Raw genomic sequence first — 19,478 nt, 5'->3', positions numbered from 1 at the left:
GATCAAGCAATAAAAAATAAATATCAAGCAACATAATAATAATAATAACAATCATTATAATAATCATAATAATAATCACTACAACAAATTCACCTTTGTGCCACGAGTAAAATCGTGGCACAAGTTTAAAATTCTCGTGGCAATGTAGTGTAGCCACGGGAATTTTTAAATTTACTCTTGTGACACAAGAGGCCGTGGCTAGGAATTTTCCACGGGAAAATGGATGTCGTGGCAAATTTCGAATTTTATGCCACGGGTATGTAACGTGGCAAACAAATTCACTTGCCACGAATATTAATGTGGCTAACAAGTTCTTTGCCACAAATTCTACCGTGGCTAATAAACTTAGTTGCCACAAACATTACCGTGACCAGTAATCTTCTTTGCCACAAATATTACCGTGGCTAATAAACTTTGTCGCCGCAATATACTGTAGCTAATTATTTATTTGCCACAAATAATACCGTGGCAAATAAATCCATTGCCACATTACTATCGTGACAAATAATATCATTTTACACTAATGAGTACGTGGCTAATAATTTCAATGGGCATAAGCTTTAATTTGTTGCAGCATTTATGGTATACGCATAACTGAATATTAAAGATGGAGTTTTTCTCAAATATGTCATATTTGTCATTCTTGAAATCGATATATAACATTAAAAAGGTGATATTATGTCTTGGAATCCCATTCATTCAAACATACTTGAATTCGATATCCATACATACAAACATACTAGAAATCAATTGTCTCATTGTCTCATCACTAGCTCACTCTTACTAAAATAAATAAAAAATAAAACACTCAAATCGTTTTGCTGAAGAACAATATACTCTTTATATATGTACAATGTGACAATATGTGTGTGCTCCGCTCCTTGTTACCTACAATGAATAAATAGATAAATGATCAAGTTAATATTTTTTCAAAAAGAGCACCAAAAAAAGGATATGTTTTCAAAATGAAAAAGTCAAATTGACACAAAATATAGAACAATTAACTTTAAGCTCATAAATTATAACAACTCGCACATGGCAAAATTCTTTAATGTCTAACTACTGCTGCTATAACAGGTGAATAATGTATATCAGGTGAATAATGTTTAACCACTTTAAGTTCATAAACTTATATCTAAGATGAATCATGTACCAATGAATAATGTATAACAGGTGAAGATAGCATTACTTACTTCATTCCTTTGAACCTTGACTTCCTAAATCATCAGAATCTGATGAACTTCCTGCTCCAAGAAAATCCAGAAGTTGACTAAACTTCTTCTCCCAAACTGCATTATTATCAGCAATTTTTCTGTCCACGTCATTCTTAACAGCTTCCGCCTCTTTTTTGGCTTGTTCAGCTTCTATTTTAGCCTGTTCTGCTTCTGTTCTAGCAGTTTCAGCTTCTTTTCTTGCATCTTCAATTGCTTGATCTGCTTTCTTTATAACTTCATTCACCTCTTGAGTAAGATCAATTCGAGAGGGCTTTACTTTAAAATGTTGTGTTATACTTCTACCAGGTCCATGAGCTTTCAAATACCCATGTGTATCTTTGCCAAGCACATCCTGAATAATTTGCTCATTTGTTTTCTCATTAAGACCTTGCTCTCTTTTTTCCTTTAATTTGTTTATCTCATCCTATGAATAAACACTATTAAGTTAGAAGATAAGATGGTAAATGTTAAATAGAAAATAACAAACATAAAACTTATAAACTTACTACTGCATGAGTGTTATTTGCCAAATTGATTGCATTCACAACCTTCTCAGATTTTCTTGTACGAGTTGCAACCAATACATCAACTCGAGAACACTTCCCGCCATTCTTCTTCTTCTACAAACATTACAGAGTTTTTAGAATCAAATTACACTCCCAATTATTGTACGTTTGCATATTTTGAATAAGTACGAGAATTACTTCGTAAAATTTTTAGTGGTTTAGAAGCTAATGACATTTAGTTATGTCCAACAGAATTTAAATTTCCATGTGTCAAGAATTCAGCTAATAAAAAAAAAAATTCAGCTGGTGTGCAAGTTTTGTTGGATAATAAGGCCTACAGACCCTGAAGCCTACAAGCTACTGCTCCTTGATTTTACTATTGAAGAAAAAGTATGATTGTTTAGGTATAACGTCAAAGTGATACCTGACCCCTCTAGGATGTCATGATCATACGTACAAAGGAAGTAAAGGCTCCTACTGTACTCTGATCGACAAAATTAGTCTGATCAAAGCGTTTTCCTACCAGTCAGCATAATATTGCGGAGCATAAAGTCTAGCTTCGCAGCAGTGAGCTGCCGCCGAGTTTGATGCAAAATTTTATAGCTTGTGTAGAGGATGTAAGAGCAGAAGAACTCCCACAATTCAATAAGTGGGTAAAGGACAATAAATTCAAAGTCAAATTCTTCAGTTTGATAAGATTTCAAATCAGCTAAGAACTGCAGCAGCTAGCTCAGGTTATTATAACATTGATGACTCTTGCAAATTAGCAAGGTTTGTCAGCAAAAGAAATCAGAATTTTCAGCAAGACAGTAAGATTTTTCAGAAGAAAAATCAATATTCTCACAAAATCTAAGCAGTAGTTTCAGTTTTTTCGATGGAAAATATGAATTTCAGCAAGGAAGAAAGCTTCTCAGAAGATAATTCAAGATTTTGGCAAAGCAGTAATATTTCTCAGCAAGAGAAACCAGATTTTTCACCAAGTCAGTCAGAGTTTAAGCAAGAAAATCGAAGTTTCCAGCGAAAATCAGAACTTTTTAGCAAGCAGGATAATCAAATGTTTCAAAAAACAACAAGATTTTCAAGAAGAAAAAGCTATATCCTTGCAAAATTTCAGCAGGAGTCAGCATTTCCAGCAGAAAAATGAGAATTTCAGCGAGGTTGTAGGCTTCTCAGAAGAAGAAATGAAATTTTTGCAAGGAAATAAAGTTCCTCAGCAAGAAGAATCTGATTTTTCAGCAAGTCAACCAGATTTTTTCAGTAGAAAAATTAAAAACTTCAGCAGGGAAATCGAAATTTTCAGCAAAAGTCAGAATATTTTCAGCGAGCGGAATATTCCGATGCTGTAGCAAGAAAGTAAGATTATTATCAAAGCAGTTCAGATTTTTCAGTAGAAAAATCAAAATCTCAGCAGATTTTTCAGTCGTGAATCATCAGTCTCCTTTAAGTCTTAGAACCACTGTAGCACCTCTAAGACTTAGGGGGCTAGATGCAAGGGAGCAACTCTACACTACTCCATCATTTGGGGGTTCTGTAATGTGGGATGACTCCCTCTGAGTCATATCACTAACAAATCCGGTTCTCACAACAAGCAATCCTGCCCCAAACACTGCTTCCGCTTAAAAAAAAAAAAAGAATTCAGCTGGTGTGTAAGTAGGGAGGGGATGCAGGTATGTGCAGGCAGGTGGCATCTGGCAGGAGAGGGTCGGGGCAGGTGTGCAGGCAGGGAGGGGGAGGGGCTGGTATGCAGGAAGGGAGGGGGCTAGTGTACAGGCAGGGCTTGTCTCATTAGTTTATTTAGTGTAGCCTTTTGAGCTTTTTGGAAAATGATGGAATGTAGTAAAGGTACTGATTAAGGCTTGATGTGACATCATAGATTATTGTAGTCCTACATAAGGCAAGAATCAAAAGTTAAAATTATAAAGAGTAGTTATTACATACAATTTCTTGTCTAGTGCAACCGAAGCTTTTAGTGCCATTATAGTGAGGCATCTTCTGTTGTGCCCTACTTTCACTTGCTTTTTTGCTCTTCTCCTACAATAAAAAGGATTTAATCAATAATATACGTTAATTATATAAGAATAAAGATATACTATATGTGTATTTTACCATAACCGCCTCTTCACTCCAATAGTCAACCAAGAACTTCCATTCCACTTTAGTCAGATGACTAGGCTTATTTTTGAGACGTTCTTCTTTTGTTTTCAAGTTTTTATCATTAAAGTACTTTGATTTCAATTTGCTCCTAGCACCTCTGAATAAACGTTGTGCATGTTTCATAACACACTCCCGCCTATTTTCAGGGTCATCAAATGACCACTTCTCCTGCAAAAGACAAAGATAAATTAATTATTGCTCATACATCAAGTTGACAATGTTTCATTGTTAATAAGAGAAAGAAAAACTCCATAAACATGTTTATTATGATAACATATTACCGTGATGCAAGCCCACAAATGGTCTAATGTTTCAGATTTATAATCGTCCCAACATTTAACTTGTACCGAACATATAGCTTTATTTCGAACTTGTTGACCCAAGAAGAAAGAAAATAATGAAGTCACTTGTAAGGTTGTGTAAGGTTGTTTCATACACATCCATGGAGGGAGATTGTACACAACAACCACTACTGGCCATATACTATAGTCACTTCTAAGCCCGCCAAATGGATTGAATCCATCACTTGCTAAACCCAACCTAACATTACGAGTCTCTGCAGAAAAAGTAGGATATTCTTTATCTAAATGCTTCCAAGCTTCACTATCTGCTGGGTGTCTAAGTACTCCGTCATCTTCTCGTTTATCAGAGTGCCACCTCATCTCATTTGCTGTTTTGGACGACATGAATAGCCTTTGCAACCTCGAAGTTAGTGGGAAATAGTGTAACACTTTAGGAGAAGCTTTATCACGCTTAGTATCGCATATGGAACACTTTTCAAGGTTAGCATTCTCTTTCCAAAATAGCATACAATCATTTTCACATGCTTCTATTTTTTCATAATCGAAACCAAGATTAGTAATCATCTTACGTGCTTCATAATAATTTGATGGCAAATCATCACCTTTAAGCAAAGCATTTTTGAACATATGAAGTATACTAGTAAAAGCTTTATTAGTCATGTCATCCATACATTTGATTTGGAATAACTTCAAAATGAATGACAATATAGAAAATTCATTACACCCGGGGTATAAAGTTTGTTAAGCATCTCTCATCAAATTTTCAAACATTTTTGCCTCTTTTGTATCCTTTTTATATCTAGGTTGATCAAACTCCTTAGGTTGTTGCTCAGCATCTAACATGTCATCTATGTCATCATTATTAGAAACTCCGGGACTAAACTTGTCATGGATCATTCTATATATATCATCATGAGCACTATCTCCCAAATAATTTCTACTTTTCTTTTGTGGGGGTTTGAATTCTCCATGATAGATCCAACGAACATAACCTTGCACGATTCCATTCACTATCAAGTCGGTGTAAATTTCGTCCCTTGTTTTATGTGGACCATTGTTGCATCGATTTGGTCTAGTCTGATTTGATTTAATAATTATCAAAACAAAATACAAAATTAACGATATTTAGCTATAAGTAAGTGATTATAAATTAAAAGTTCTGATCTGGATTTATTAAGGAATAAGTAATAATTATCTGAAATAAGTTAAAGAGAACAAGTCTATAAAACCCCAGTCGTTTGTAAGAAAAGTAGAGTAAGTAATTTCAATTATAACAATTGATTATTAATAAAAGATTAATAATGTTGATTTCTAACAAGTACACACACTATTATATTGTTTCCTATATACGTAGTATATATAATTATTATTGATTAATGGGTCAAAAACTAAAAATGATTTAGGTGAATAACAAAATTACCACATCATCATGTAATAACTAGATTTGGCAAATTGGGTATTCGGGACGAGTTTGGATCGGGTCAATAACTAAACTGCTTGTGAACTTCCGTGTATTCAAGCAATTAAACATTAGTGTTGAAAACAATGTAACATAAATCATTGCTATAAAGTCAAGTAATGATAAACATTATTATTTTTTCTTACAACTAAGATTTGAATATTTAATGAGGTTATTACATCAATTTATCATTTTACCTATTTAACTAAGGCCAAATAAAAAAATAGTCACAGAGTAACTTACTAGTTAATACTCCAAATACTATCTTAATAATCTAATAAAAGTTGACTAACAACATTATTAGAGCTGAGTAATATTAGCTGGTTGTTAAAACACGTTTTAACAACTTGATTCCAAATATTTTTATCTAGCCATACTCATATACTTGTAAGGGTTTTCAATTCGAAATGAACTATCTCGAAATAAAACTTGATACATTTAGAGTAAACCTAGTCATATTATGTACTTCCTCCGTTTTCTTTTACTTGCAACACTTCCCTAAGAAGGAAATGTCACAATACTTAAAACACACTATAAAAGGAAAGTTACTTTAGGGAAAAATTATACTATATCCCTTATTTAAAGCACATGACCCACTAAATTACACTCCTAACAATCACTCATCCTATTTTAAAGTTTATTATATCATGTAAACCCCACATTTCTTAATTACCGCGCTATAGGGTGTGTTGCATCTAAAAGAAAACGGAGGAAGTAATAGTTTAGTCTTTGGTCTAGCTAGCTCACTTCATATGCAGTTTTTCAATACTATTAAATTACATCATTTATATTTTACAAGACCACACAACTAAACTAATAATGTAATAAATTTTTATTACTTAAATAAAACTTTCCATCATATGTGTAATGCAAATTTGCAACTATGCTCATATATCTACTACTTTCTTTTTTTTTTTTTTTTTTTTTGACAAGTATATATCTACTACTCAATTGTTATGTAATTGTTTTACACTCAAAAAAATAAAGTAAAAAGTAGCAAGAAAGTTGTATACTAAAGTACAATTTTATAAATAAAGTATTTAACCAATAATTTTTTTTTTATCAATATTGCAATTCTACAAAATATACAAGTGAAATTTAGGAGGGAAAATTACCTCCATAAGCAATTAACCATACAACGTAGTTAAAATTTTAGGGAAATTCTCCCCTCTAAAAGAAGTCTTTGGCGGAAAAACTTCCTCCAAATACATGTAATTTATTAAAAAAAAAAAAAAAAAAAAAAAAAAGAAGGAAAGCCTACTCCCTCCTGTGTTCTTCAGTTCTTCTCTTCATGTTCCATTCTCTTCTCAATCATCTACTCTCTTCTCTACTGAAGTAGGAAATCTCAAATTATAGGTCATTTCTTTCTCTCCAAGATCTAAAATTTAATATTTCTCTGAAATTAGGTTTCTTCAAATCAATTTGGGGATTCTATCGGTTTAATTTATTTTTAACATAATTGATATCAATTTAGGGTTTCCATAGATTGTGATTTATTTTTAATCTATCACCATTTCCCATAGATCAAGAGATGGAGGAATTAGAATGAATTCGAAGATGAATCCTCGAAATAATAACAAAATTTGAGCTCCAACTCTCTTCCTTTTCTTCTTTTCAGATGACGCCGCCACTGACGCCACCGCATAGCGTCTTTCTGGCATATTGCGGTCGAATGGTATCAGCGATTTCGAGTTCAAAGTAGTCCGTTCTCATGAAGCTAGACGAGATCTCATATCTGCGCCATCCATTCATCATCTTTGTAAAAGCATTGTTTGGTAACACTCCTTTGTTTATTCATTTTATCATAATAATTCATTCAATTGATTTGAGAGTATAAATTTGCAATTGATTTATGTTACGTTTGGATACTCATAATTTAAATCCAATTCCAAAACATGGAAAATTTTGAAGTATCTGTAAAGTCTATTTATTTACTCCGTACAATATAAGCAATTAACAAATACATAGTACATCATCATTATAATTATGGAGTATTGTTTTATCAAGTTTTAGGACCTAAGAAAATGGGGAATAAAATTGAACAGTTGCACCTGAATTTTGTTTCTATCTATTCGACCTTAATCAGGCTGTTAACACACAATTGAGAAAATTGATTATTTTTTAAATTACAAATAATTTATCTTTAGATGTTGGAGTAGATGAAAGGTAAGAAAGGTTTATCAATGGCGGATCACGGGATAATGGAAGTTTTGGGTTGGTGTTACAGTTGGTGAGGAGAGATAATATTCATGTAATCTAGTGATTTATCACACATAATTAGTGTCTAGAATAATGGCAATGTACACCTAAAAACTTTCAACCATCACCAATTAGAGTACTATTTCTATATTCAATTTAATAGCTATGACTTTAAACATATGAAATTAGAAAAAATGGTCTGACATATATTCTGAACTATTATTAGTAGTTCTGGTTGCAAATAATAAAAGATATATATGCAAGGGTATTACTTTGCTTCAAGTGTTCAAGGGTATTGCTGGGATTGATGTTTATATATATGCATATACTCCCTTCTTTTAATTTTATTGTCCTGTGTTGCTCTTGGTCTATTTTCAAGTAATTGCTCTAGTTATCTATCATCACTCTATTTTCAAGTAATTTCCGTGGCATAATTCGTGGCACAAGAGTCAATTTGTTGTAGTGTCTTAAATCTAAGAAGCACTCTTATCATAGATCCAAGAAAAAAAAATACCCACGTGCAGAATCGGTTCTTATAAATGCAGGCCTTAGTTTCTTGAGAAAAGCGAGTCATGATATGAAATCAGCCCTGTGGTGAGGAGTTCATCCTTATTAAAAATTATTTGGTTAGCCAAGCTTGCATAGGATGCAAACAGGGGAAATAGCCACCCTTTAATAGTTTAATGCATCAGGCATAGGGTACAGGGACGTTAGTAGTTGTCATTTTAAAAACATGTATGATCATTTTCAGCTTGATGAACACAGGAAAAAACAAAATAGCAGTAATGTTGCGGTCTGTGGAGTGGAGCAGCTTTGCCTTTTCCCACATGACCTTGTCCATTGAGAGTTGAATCGATATACAAGTTTTTAAATTGGTCTGGTTACATTTGTTATAGCTAGTTTACTTAAATGAGGGATTTGCTGGTGCTGTGGATGGCATTGGAGATGTGTAGTTTCAGTTATTTAAGCGTTCCACATTTTACTTCAAGTTGCATATAATCAACTTAGTTTAACTTGTGGAAATGTGCTACATTATATCTAAGCACAAAGCCTTGGTGACTAAGTAAAGCACTAGAATCCTAATAATACAAGACTAAGAAACAAGATATATACATAATTGTTGTTTCCTAAACACACCAAGACTTTCCTTAATAATCGGATTTCTAGCATCATGTAACAAGAATTTTGGTTGCATCAGAATTTAGACTTGGAAATTCCAGTATATAAATAAACAAGAATTTCCATTACATATTTAAAAAAAAAAAGGAATTTTGACTTGGACTATTTGCTGCAGATGTTGAGGTAGTCTGGTGTCAGGAAGAGCCAATGAACATGGGCGCTTACAGCTATATTTCACCTCATCTATGTCCACATCTTTCGACAGAGGAAGTGCTGACGACATTGAGTATGTTGGGCGCGTTCCATCTGCTGCAACTGCTACCGGTTTTAGCAAAGGACAGACCGAGCTTCTGTAGAAGGCATTGCAGTCATAGCCAATCCCATTCCCATTAACCAGTAGGATGGTGCACACTTAACACAGATGGAGCAGCAAATGGCTCTCTTGAGCTAGCTGGGGGAGGGGATATTATCAGAGATGAGAGAAGTTAATTTTGAGGTGTTCAGCCAACTTTGGGTGTTGCTCAGCTTTTCGAGCTGAAATTCTGGCGCTTAAGAAGGGTCTGATCTTAGCCAGGGATCTCAGTATTGACACACTTGTGGCGTAGTTAGATAATAAGGCTTATATTCAAGTGCTATCAAATTAAACAAGCAAGATAATGTGAGTGAATGTGCCTACTTAATTGATTTCTGTAATGATTTGATACAAAAGCAAGATTGGGAAGTCCAGGTGCTTCAAGGCTATCCTGAAGGCAATCGCATAGCGAACTTGCTTGCAAACATTGGTGTAGCTCTATCAAATGATTTTAATTTAGCGTTAGATGTTCCTTTAGAACTAGCTAAGGTTCCCAAAAGGAGGAGATCGAAGGATGGCTATTCCAAACTGGTTCCCCCTTAGTGCCATGCTAGTGTCGTACCTTTCTAGTTTTTTTTAGTCGGTTTGTTGACTTGGTTTTTTTTTTGGTGCCTGTATATCTTGTCAAAAATGAAACATGGACCTTTTATTCAGCTTTCTTGGTAGCAATTGTTCTTTGGAGAAAGCTCGTGGTACACAAAAACTATTTTTGATTTTAAGATCCTTTTTACTTAGTATTTTAAGACATGCATCTATACGAAGTATTGCTGCAAAATTTTATAATAGGAAGTGTTATTAGCCATTTGGCTCATGTATAATCTTTTAGGGAAACGTGTTGTACCTTTTACCAGCTTAGTGCAATTTTCAGAAGTTCATTTGAGAATAATTTATTTTATGTATATGTTATACAAATTGTATTATAAACTAATCTTGAAAAATGCAAACAAAAAGACCCAGAATTAATAATTACAAATTGAAAAAAAAAAATGTTTTGCAGGCTATTTTACGCTAAGGTTTTTTTTTCGAAAATTATTAACAATAATTACAAGGTGCGATATTTTGAAAATGAAATAATTTGAATTTTATTTGAGTAAATGTAATACGATTATTAATTTATAGTGGTGCATAATCAAGTTTCCATCAATTTTACTTGTAAGAATTTGTAAAAAACTTATTATTTTTACATAGGTTATATCTCATGATTAAAACTAAAAGATTGATAACATTAATTTAAGTTTATTTTCTTTACAAAAAATATGATCCGTTTGTATTAACATACTGCCACGGAAATAAATTTTAATGTTGCACAAGTGTGAGAATGATTGTCACGGTATAAAAAAAAGTACCCATGAAACTAGTGTTTGTTTGCCACGAGAAAAATTATTTGTTGTGGCAACAATGTCCTTTTGCCACGGGAACATAATTTCTTGTTGCAAAAGTGTTTATTTGCCACGGGAAAAAAATTTAGTCGTGGCACTAGTTTCAATTAGCCACGAACTTCATTTTTCCCGTGGCATAATTTTTGTTGTCATATCAAGTTTATTATTGAATTTATTTTTCCCGTGGCTAGCTCAAATTATGCCACGAATTTTGTATTCCCGTGGCATAATTCGTGGCACAAGTGTTAATTTGTTGTAGTGAATAATAATAATAATAATAATAATAATAATAATAATAATAATCACTATCATCATAAATTATAACAATTATAATCATAATCATGTTCATGTTAATATTAAAGCATAATAATAATAGCAAGATCCTAGGCATGATACTAACAAGTTTAATAAAAAACCCTAGCATGTCACTAAGCAATAAAAATCAAAGCTTTAGCCCTAACATGATACTAACAATCATAAATATTAGGAAGAACATAGGAAGCATCGCTGGAATCATATTTAATATTAAAATTACCCTAGACATGATACTAGGAATATCATAACATCAACCTATACATGATTTCTACATCATAATATTAATAAAAAAAACCATTAAAGTACTTACTTTGATGCTTCGTACCTCTTTCTAATAACAAAATACACACGTTAGTAACTTCAAGGGAAATAATAAAACAAACAATTAAATTAAATAATTGAAAGAGAGATTTGGGACCAAACCCTCAAAAATTAAACCTTTCACGTCTAGGGCGAAGGCAACTTCGAATATGGCTAGGTGTTTCTAGATCTTGCGAATGCGGAATTTTGTATGCAAAAGATTAATTTAGAAAAGAGAAAGAAAAAGAATTGATGGTGAATGATTAAAGAAGAGAATGAGAGAATTAATAAATGATTGCGAATGAAAACTAATTGTAGGTGAATATTAATTAAAACTAATTGTTGATGAGAATGGGTGAATGAAAACGGAGTTTTTACGATGTTATTTATAGAGAAAATCAGCCAAAAAGATAAAATAAACAAAATAGAGTATTGGCGCACGAAAAACAGAGCTGGCGCCAACCCTGGCTAACTAGCGCCAGGCACCAACACTAGCGTCAGGACTGGTTCCAGGCGCCAAGCCTGTTTTTAAGGCATTTTCGAAAATCAGATAAGTTTTCCGTACTGGAGGATAAAATCGTATATTTTCCTCAAAAATGCTATTTGATTTTAATTAAAACTCTGAAAAGTCAACAAAAGTCAATTTATCAATGCTAATTGAATTAGGAATGAAAAGAACCTTCTAGAAGAATCTAGAAGACTAAAACCATTCCTAATTGCATTAGGAATGATAAATCATATTAGGCCCTCCCCTAGATCATTGGGCAGCATATAAGGTTTAAACCAGACCCAGTTTAGTAAATTGGCCATAACTTCCTTAACATTCATCGGAATTGAGCTTATAATATATCGTTGGAAAGCTCTTGTCAAGCCCCATCCAACTACACTACTATTGGACCCGTATCATGGACCAACCAAACTGGATTGGCTGTTTTCTTAAAATAAGTTTTCAAAAATAGAGAGAAGAGTAAAGAAATTAAAACTATCCGCAACACTAGACTTTCCACACTTTCGCTTCATTCGATTATGACTCGACGTCAAAGGTACTCATCACCGGGTTTGGTTTTGGAGAGACACAAATGGGTGTCTACAATGGGGTATTGACTTTATGGGGCCATTTCCTTCATCTTTCAGAAATCAATTTATCCTTGTGATGGTCGACTACGTGTCTAAATGGGTCAAGGCCATTGCCTCCCCGACTAACGACTAGAGGGTGGTTATGAAGTTGTTTAAGAAAATAATATTTCCAAGATTTGGGGTGCCGAAGGCGGTGATAAGAAACAACGGTTCTCATTTTATTCACCATGCCTTTTAAAATATGTTGAGGGAGAATGGAGTTCATCAAATATTTGGCCTCCCGTATCATCCCCAATCGAGCGGTCAAGTGGAAGTCTCTAATAGTCAAATCAAGCTCATCCTTGAAAAGACGCTTGCGAGAAATCGAAAAGATTAATCGGAAAAATTGGGTGATTCTCTTTGGGCCTATGGAACGGCTTTCAAGACCCCCATAGGTACCACTCCATACCGCCTAGTGTATGGCAAGTCATGCCATCTCTTGGTTGAAATTGAACACCGTGCTTTGTGGGAAATCAAGAAGATAAATTTTTACTTGGCAAGTACGGGGGAGAAAAGGTGGTTTGATATTCATGAGCTAGAGGAGCTTCGGCTTGATGCTTATGATTTTGCTAGTGTGTAGAAAGCTCGTTCCAAGGAAACACACGATAAACTTATTGAGAAGAAATATTATTGTGTTGGTGATAAAGTTCTTCTCTACAATTCAAAAATGAAGTTGTTTCCCGGAAAGCTTATGTCAAGATGGAGCGGTCCCTATTTGGTCAAGAGTGTCTTTCCAAGTGGTGTTGTAGAGGTTTCGATGATGGATTCTTCTTCTTCTTTGTTTAAAGTCAATGGCCATTGCCTTAAGAAGTATTTTGATGGTTGTAGACACCCATTTGTGTCTCCCCAAAACCAAACCCAGTGATGAGTACCTTTCACATCGAATCATAATCGAATGAAACAAAAATGTGGAAAGGTCTAGTGTTGCGGAAAGTTTTATTTCTTTTCTCTTCTCCCTGTTTTTGAAAGCTTTATTTTTAGAAAACAGCCAATCCAGTTTGGTTGGTCCATGATATGGGTCCAATAGTGGTGTAGTTGGATGGGGCTTGCAAAGACCTTTCCAATGATATATTATAAGCCCAATTCCGATGAATATTGAGGAAGTTATGGCCAATTTATCAAACTGGGCCCGGTTTGAGCTTTATGTACGGCCCAATGATCTAGGGGAGGGCCTAATGTGATTTATCATTCCTAATGCAATTAGGAATGGTTTTAGTCTTCTAGAATCTTCTAGAAGGTTCTTTTCATTCCTAATTCAATTAGCATTGATAAGTTGACTTTGTTGACTTTTCAGAGTTTTAATCAACATCAAATAGCATTTTCGAAGGAATTATATTATTTTATCTTCCAGTACGGAAAATTTATCAGATTTTCAAAAACGCGTTGAAATCTAGTTTGGCGTCCAACCCCAGGCCTTGGCGCCAGGCGCTAGCCATTGGTGCCTGGCGCCAGCTAGCCAGGGTTGGCGCCAATCTTGTTTTGCGATCTTCAGACTCTGTTTTGTTAAATTATCTTTTTTGGCTGATTTTCTTTATAAATATCGTATTAAAAAACTCCGTTTTCATTCACCAATTTTCACGAATTCATCATCATCATCTACATCTACATTCACCAATTCTCTCATTCTCAAGTATTCTTTAGCATTCAATTCTTTCTTGTTTTTCATACAAAATCCCGCATTCACAAGATCTAGAAACACCTAGCCATATTCGAAGTTGCCTTTGCCCTAGACGTGAAAGGTTTTAATTTCTGAGGGTTTGGTCCCAAATCTCTCTTTCAATTATCTAATTTAATTGTTTTGATTATTATTTTTCCTTGAAGTTACTAACGTGTGTATTTTGTTATTAGAAAGAGGTACGAGGCATCAAAGTAAGTACTTTAATTGATTTATTGATATTATGATGTAGAAATCATGTTTATATTGTTATTATGATATTCCTAGTATCATGTCTAGGGTAATTTTAATATTAAATATGATTGCTATGATGCCTTTTATTCTCTTCCTAATATTTATGATTGTTAGTATCATGTTAGGGTTAAAAATTTGATTCTTATTGCTTAGTGACATGCTAGGGTTTGTTATTAATCTTGTTAGTATCATGCCTAGGATCTTGCTATTTTTATTATGCTTTAATATTAACATGAACATGATTGTGATTATAATTGTCATAATTTATGACGATTATGATTATTATTATTATTATTTTTATGATTATTATTATTATCATGATTATTATTATGTTGCTTGATGCTTATTATTTATTGCATGATCACTTTTTATTGCGTGTTAAAGGGAATTTGTACTTGTAATCACGCTTAATAAGATAATTAATAATCTTGTTAGGTTAATTTGGTTATAAATTCAAGTGATCGCCAATAATAGTTTATTTGTGCATTAAATTCAACCAACATAGATTAAACAGGTTTAGGGTTAATCCTATTGATTGCATGTTAGTCAAAAAGCGCACATGAATACGAGCAGAATAAAGTAGATGCCTATTATTAGGGCAGATTCAATCTCTTTTAGGTTGGATTTGTACCATCATCCCCGAACCCTTATTTGGTTCATGACCTTATGGAGTTGACGATCTCTTGGATCGTTAAGGGGTGTAACCTTCATCCTACGAACGGTTTACAAGTTCCTTAAAAACTTGTTGGCGACTCTTTTGCTCTATCTTCTTCCCTTTTGGACGCCACCGTACTTTAGTGTATGATCACAGTGGGTTCAAGCTAGTGGGATTTTAAAGGCTTGAAATTATTCCCTACAATGGTGCTTTTGTTGGCCTTGTTCACTCATTTCTTCTCCGACAACCTCCTTGAATGGGTGGTAACTTAAACAAAAGCGCTTACGGGAGGCAACTTGGATTCTCAACCTCTTTTCTCTTTTCTTTTCTCTCTTTTATTTTTGTTTGTTAGTCTTTATTTTTACTATTTTTCTTGTTTTTGTTTGTTTTGTAGGTTCCTTTCCATCATCAACTATGGATTTAGGGTGAATGATGAGAAGAGTACAAGAAGAGTTTGTGATGCAGGGGAGAAGGCTCCCCGCGGGCATGGTGAGGCCGCGAGGGTTCTGAGCTTTAAAATGATAAATTGTGCAAATTTCGACCAAGAGCTCCCCGTGGTTGCCCCGCGGGCCACTCATAGGCACGAATGAAGGAGAGAGGCTGCGGGTGTTATAGAGAGGGCGCGACTCCTCATTAAGGCAAATAACATAGAAAATAAATCAGTTTGTTGTCGCGGGCTACCCGCGGGCGCGACGATGTTGGAGTGGGCACGTCAATCTAGAGAGCCCGCGGACCCTCATTAAGGTAAAATTCTCCAAAATCTTTTACGAACTTGTCGCGGGTTGTCCGCGGACTCCTTGCAGGCGCGGCGATTTCGGGAGCGGGTGTGGCGTTCTGGGCTTAATTATGCACGGTTGCTCTCTTTTTCTCTCTCCTCTCTTATTTTTCTTTTCACTCATATTTTACCCTCTTTCTCTCTCATCTTCCTCTCAAACCCTAACCCTCAATTCATAACTTTTAAATCAAATTGCTTGATTTTACTCAAATTTTCACCTTAATCTCTTACTTTTCTCCATTGTCATCAAGTTTGTAACGTTTTTCTCGTTGTTTTTCGGGAAAATTCGGTTTTTTGAAGCATTTTCAAGCTTGTTTGGTGCTATGTCTATTTTGGTGTTCTTGTGCTTCTTTGTGTCTACAACTTTGGTATAATCCTAATCTTTGCTTTATTTTTGTCAATTTTTTATTGATTTTGTGCATTGACTTTGATTTACCTTGGTTTAGAATTCATATGATGATTATGGTTAATTGTTTGGTGATTTTGAAAATTTTTTGAGTGAATTGGATTTACTTTTGATATAGATTGTTAATTTGTTGGTTGTTGTTTGTATTTTGGTTGTTTTGTTGTTTGAAACAGGTACTTTGTAGTATTGAGGGGTGTTGTGTAGTTGTGTGGAGTATTGGTGGTAGAATTAGTGTTGGGAAGTTTTTGGTGTGAATCCCTTTGTGCTATTTGGTGTTATTTAATTTGGTGATCATGGATTTGTTGAGAAAAGCCAAGAGTAGCAAGAAGCGTTCCCATCAATCTCCCGGCCAATCTTCTCATGGCCAATCTTCTCAAAGGCAACCTCCTCCTAATCCTACTCCTCAAAATACTAACCCACCTCCACCTCTTCCACCTCCTAAATTTTACAATCGGTCTAAACAAGCTCCCATATATAATAAAATGAAATCCCAAAAATTTAGACCAACACGAAATTATCATCATGATGACATGGTAAAGTTAGGAATTGAATCTGACCTTGACATCCTTCTCCACAACCTCCGTTTGACCGAGTTTGTTCAAACTTCTCCTAGAACATCCTTGGAACCCATCATCGAATTTTTCTCAACATTTGAATTTAATAGGGTGGGGGATACAGATTATCTCATTTCATTCCAATTGTTCAATGTCAAACACACTTTAAATCTCTTTGAATTCAATGAAGCTCTCGAGTTCAACCCTCATGCAGATATTTTTTAGCCACTCCTTTTCAACCCGGCCACTTACAATGAGGTTTCTTGGTGGAGAACCATTGCTCATAAAAGAACTTTTGACTCCAAAAATTCAATTGTCAGTGAAATCATTCACCCGACCCTTAGGATTCTTCATAGGGTCCTTGGTTATGCCGTATTCAACAAGCAAGATCTTGGTAAGCTTTCAAGGGAAGAGAATATGGTTCTTTTGATGGCCACCAAGTCGGATATTGGGCTTTGGGTTAATTTTGGATACATTTTTATGGAATGTTGCCGGGCGATTATTAGTGGGGTCAAAACCGGTGAAATTCATTGTGGAGGAATGGTGACAAGGTTAGTTTCTCATTTCAAGCAAGACGGGTTCTTAAGGTCTTGCATTCCTATTGGAGGGAGTGAAGACAAGTTACTAAATTTGAAGCAACTCAACACTTTACGCTTCATTAGTAATACAAGGAACGCCGATGTTTATTCTTGGCTAGTGCGAAATGAGCACTATTGCTTGCTTCCAAACCCAGCCGCAACTTCTATTAGTAGGGAGGCTAGGAATGTTTGGATTCCCCCTAAGGATAGGGGGAAAGTAGTAGTGGACATGGAGGAGGATGAGGATGTAAATGATGATGGTGATGATGATGATGGTGATGGTGATGGTGATGAGGAGCAACAACAACAACAACAAGTATTTCAACAACATCGAGGTAGACGACAACATCGACAACAACATGACTACCAACAAGATCCCTATCTTAGGGAAATGACGGCCATGCGAGAGCAAATGGAGCGCATGCAATTAAGCATGCAAGGTATGTATGCCGGTAACCAAAACTTGGCTTTTCAAACTAGCGCCTTATATGATGCTAGTGTACGTAGGGGGGAGGTCACTCCTCCGGTTAACTATCCTTATGAGCCGGCCCAACTAGGGTCTGTGCCATCTTGGGGTGGTGACAACCTCCCTACGTACCCTTATTGGCAAAGGGGTCTGATGTGCCTAGGCGCGATTTCCCCGACGAGTCTGGTCATTATGACTGTCGGGTTTTGGGGGGGGGAGTGACTATAGGGGTGATCCCAACTACCCCTATGTTCACCCCACTCACCCCGAGCTTTGCATCCAACCCGATCCTTATGACTAGTTGACCGCATCCCAACTTGACCTTTTTAAAGGTCATTATGGGTGGCCACCCGGTTACACTGGTGGTTGGGATCCCTATGGCCTCCCATCGGGATTCTCTTATGATAGGGATGCGGGTGATGGTAGTGTCGAGCCTAGTGGCCATTAGTCCCCTTGGGTTGTTTATTTACCCCTTTTTGATACCTCTCCTATAGTTGCCTTTGTGTGAGGGGAGGTGTCGAAAAGGGTGTTTTAAGGTAGGTTTGGGGGAGTCCAATTGGTATGTTGTCTGTTATGTTGGCTTGCTTTTGATGTTGATGTTTTGGGATTTCCACCATTGATGATGATGATTTTTTCTAGGTTTTTGTATATAGTTTTCTATGGAGTATTCTTTTGTTTGCTTTTGTTTGGAAGTTACTAAAAATTTTCTTTGTATATACTTCCTCCGTTCTCTTAATATTGCAACAAGGAGGAAATTACGCATCCCAAAACACATTTTATATGCTAAATATCTATAATTGTGTAAGAGTAAAAATTAAAAAAAGTTGATATTGTGAAAGTATTAAATGAGACGAATCCAACAAGATCCCACTTGACTATATTTTGCTTAACGTATAACTCATATTATATAGTCCAACAAGAGTAACGAATAGTGCAAAAAGTACATTGTTGCAATATTAATAGCATGGAGGAAGTAGTTCTTTATTTCTCACCTTGCTCTATTGCTTATGCTTTGGATTTCGACGATTCATAAGGTGCTCTTTCACCTTGATTTATGTATCATAGCTTTGGCGTCCGGTGAAATCTTTCTATTTCTCTTCTCTTTCTTTTCTTGGTTTCTTAGATTAGGATTAGCTCTAGGATGAGTTGAATGGTTCGAGGATGTTTGTTTTGTAACACCTAGTGTGTTTGGGGTCATTGGCATTGTTGTCGAATGACCGCTTGTTTGACGATTGGGTATTACTTGTGATTGCTTGCATTCTTGTGCTTTTCTCTTTTTCTTTTGATTTTTAGCTCTGTTATTTCTTTCAAATAAGAAATAAACTTTTTTGAGGCTATTCTTTTTCTTTTTGCTTGTTTAGTTCTTATCTTTGGACATTCTACAATTCGAAATTTTGCCTTTGCGTGTATGATTTCCTATGTTTTATCGGCGTGCATGCTTTGAGAGTATTTGCAGTTGACTCTAGGATAGAGTATGCTAAGGTAGTGGTTTAGACCTTTTGGGGCCTTGAAGCCGGATTCTTTTGGTTTGTGGTATGACGGAGTTGCTTCCTTTGGTGGATTTGACACCTTTAGTAAGTTTTTGCTACAACCGTGTGAGGATTTTTCTTTTTCAAGCCTTCATCATGTTTTGATTGTGCGGCATGGATCCTTGACCTTTGCATACCTAATCTTGAATCTTGACTCATAATTCTAAAACACGAGACCGAACCAACTAGGA

The 19,478-nt window shown here is 35.2% G+C and overlaps 2 long non-coding RNA genes across 2 annotated transcripts; one reads left to right on the top strand and one right to left on the bottom strand.

Annotated features, from left to right (window-relative positions):
- Positions 1-613: 613 nt before the first annotated feature.
- Positions 614-4,277, bottom strand: LOC110688964. The gene is made up of 6 exons (XR_002504744.1): positions 4,156-4,277; positions 3,827-4,042; positions 2,145-3,751; positions 1,721-1,834; positions 1,194-1,638; positions 614-888 (listed from the first exon to the last, which is right to left on the bottom strand). It is a non-coding gene; the product is annotated as an uncharacterized LOC110688964 (long non-coding RNA).
- Positions 4,278-6,696: 2,419 nt separating this feature from the next.
- LOC110688963 lies at positions 6,697-10,024 on the top strand. The gene is made up of 3 exons (XR_002504743.1): positions 6,697-6,991; positions 7,254-7,410; positions 9,129-10,024. It is a non-coding gene; the product is annotated as an uncharacterized LOC110688963 (long non-coding RNA).
- Positions 10,025-19,478: the final 9,454 nt, after the last annotated feature.

The sequence above is a fragment of the Chenopodium quinoa genome, unplaced genomic scaffold (genome assembly GCF_001683475.1).
Source record: "Chenopodium quinoa cultivar QQ74 unplaced genomic scaffold, ASM168347v1, whole genome shotgun sequence".
NCBI lineage: Eukaryota > Viridiplantae > Streptophyta > Magnoliopsida > Caryophyllales > Amaranthaceae > Chenopodium > Chenopodium quinoa.
Note: the sequence above shows the minus strand (reverse complement) of the source record. Positions and strands in the feature narration are given on the sequence as shown.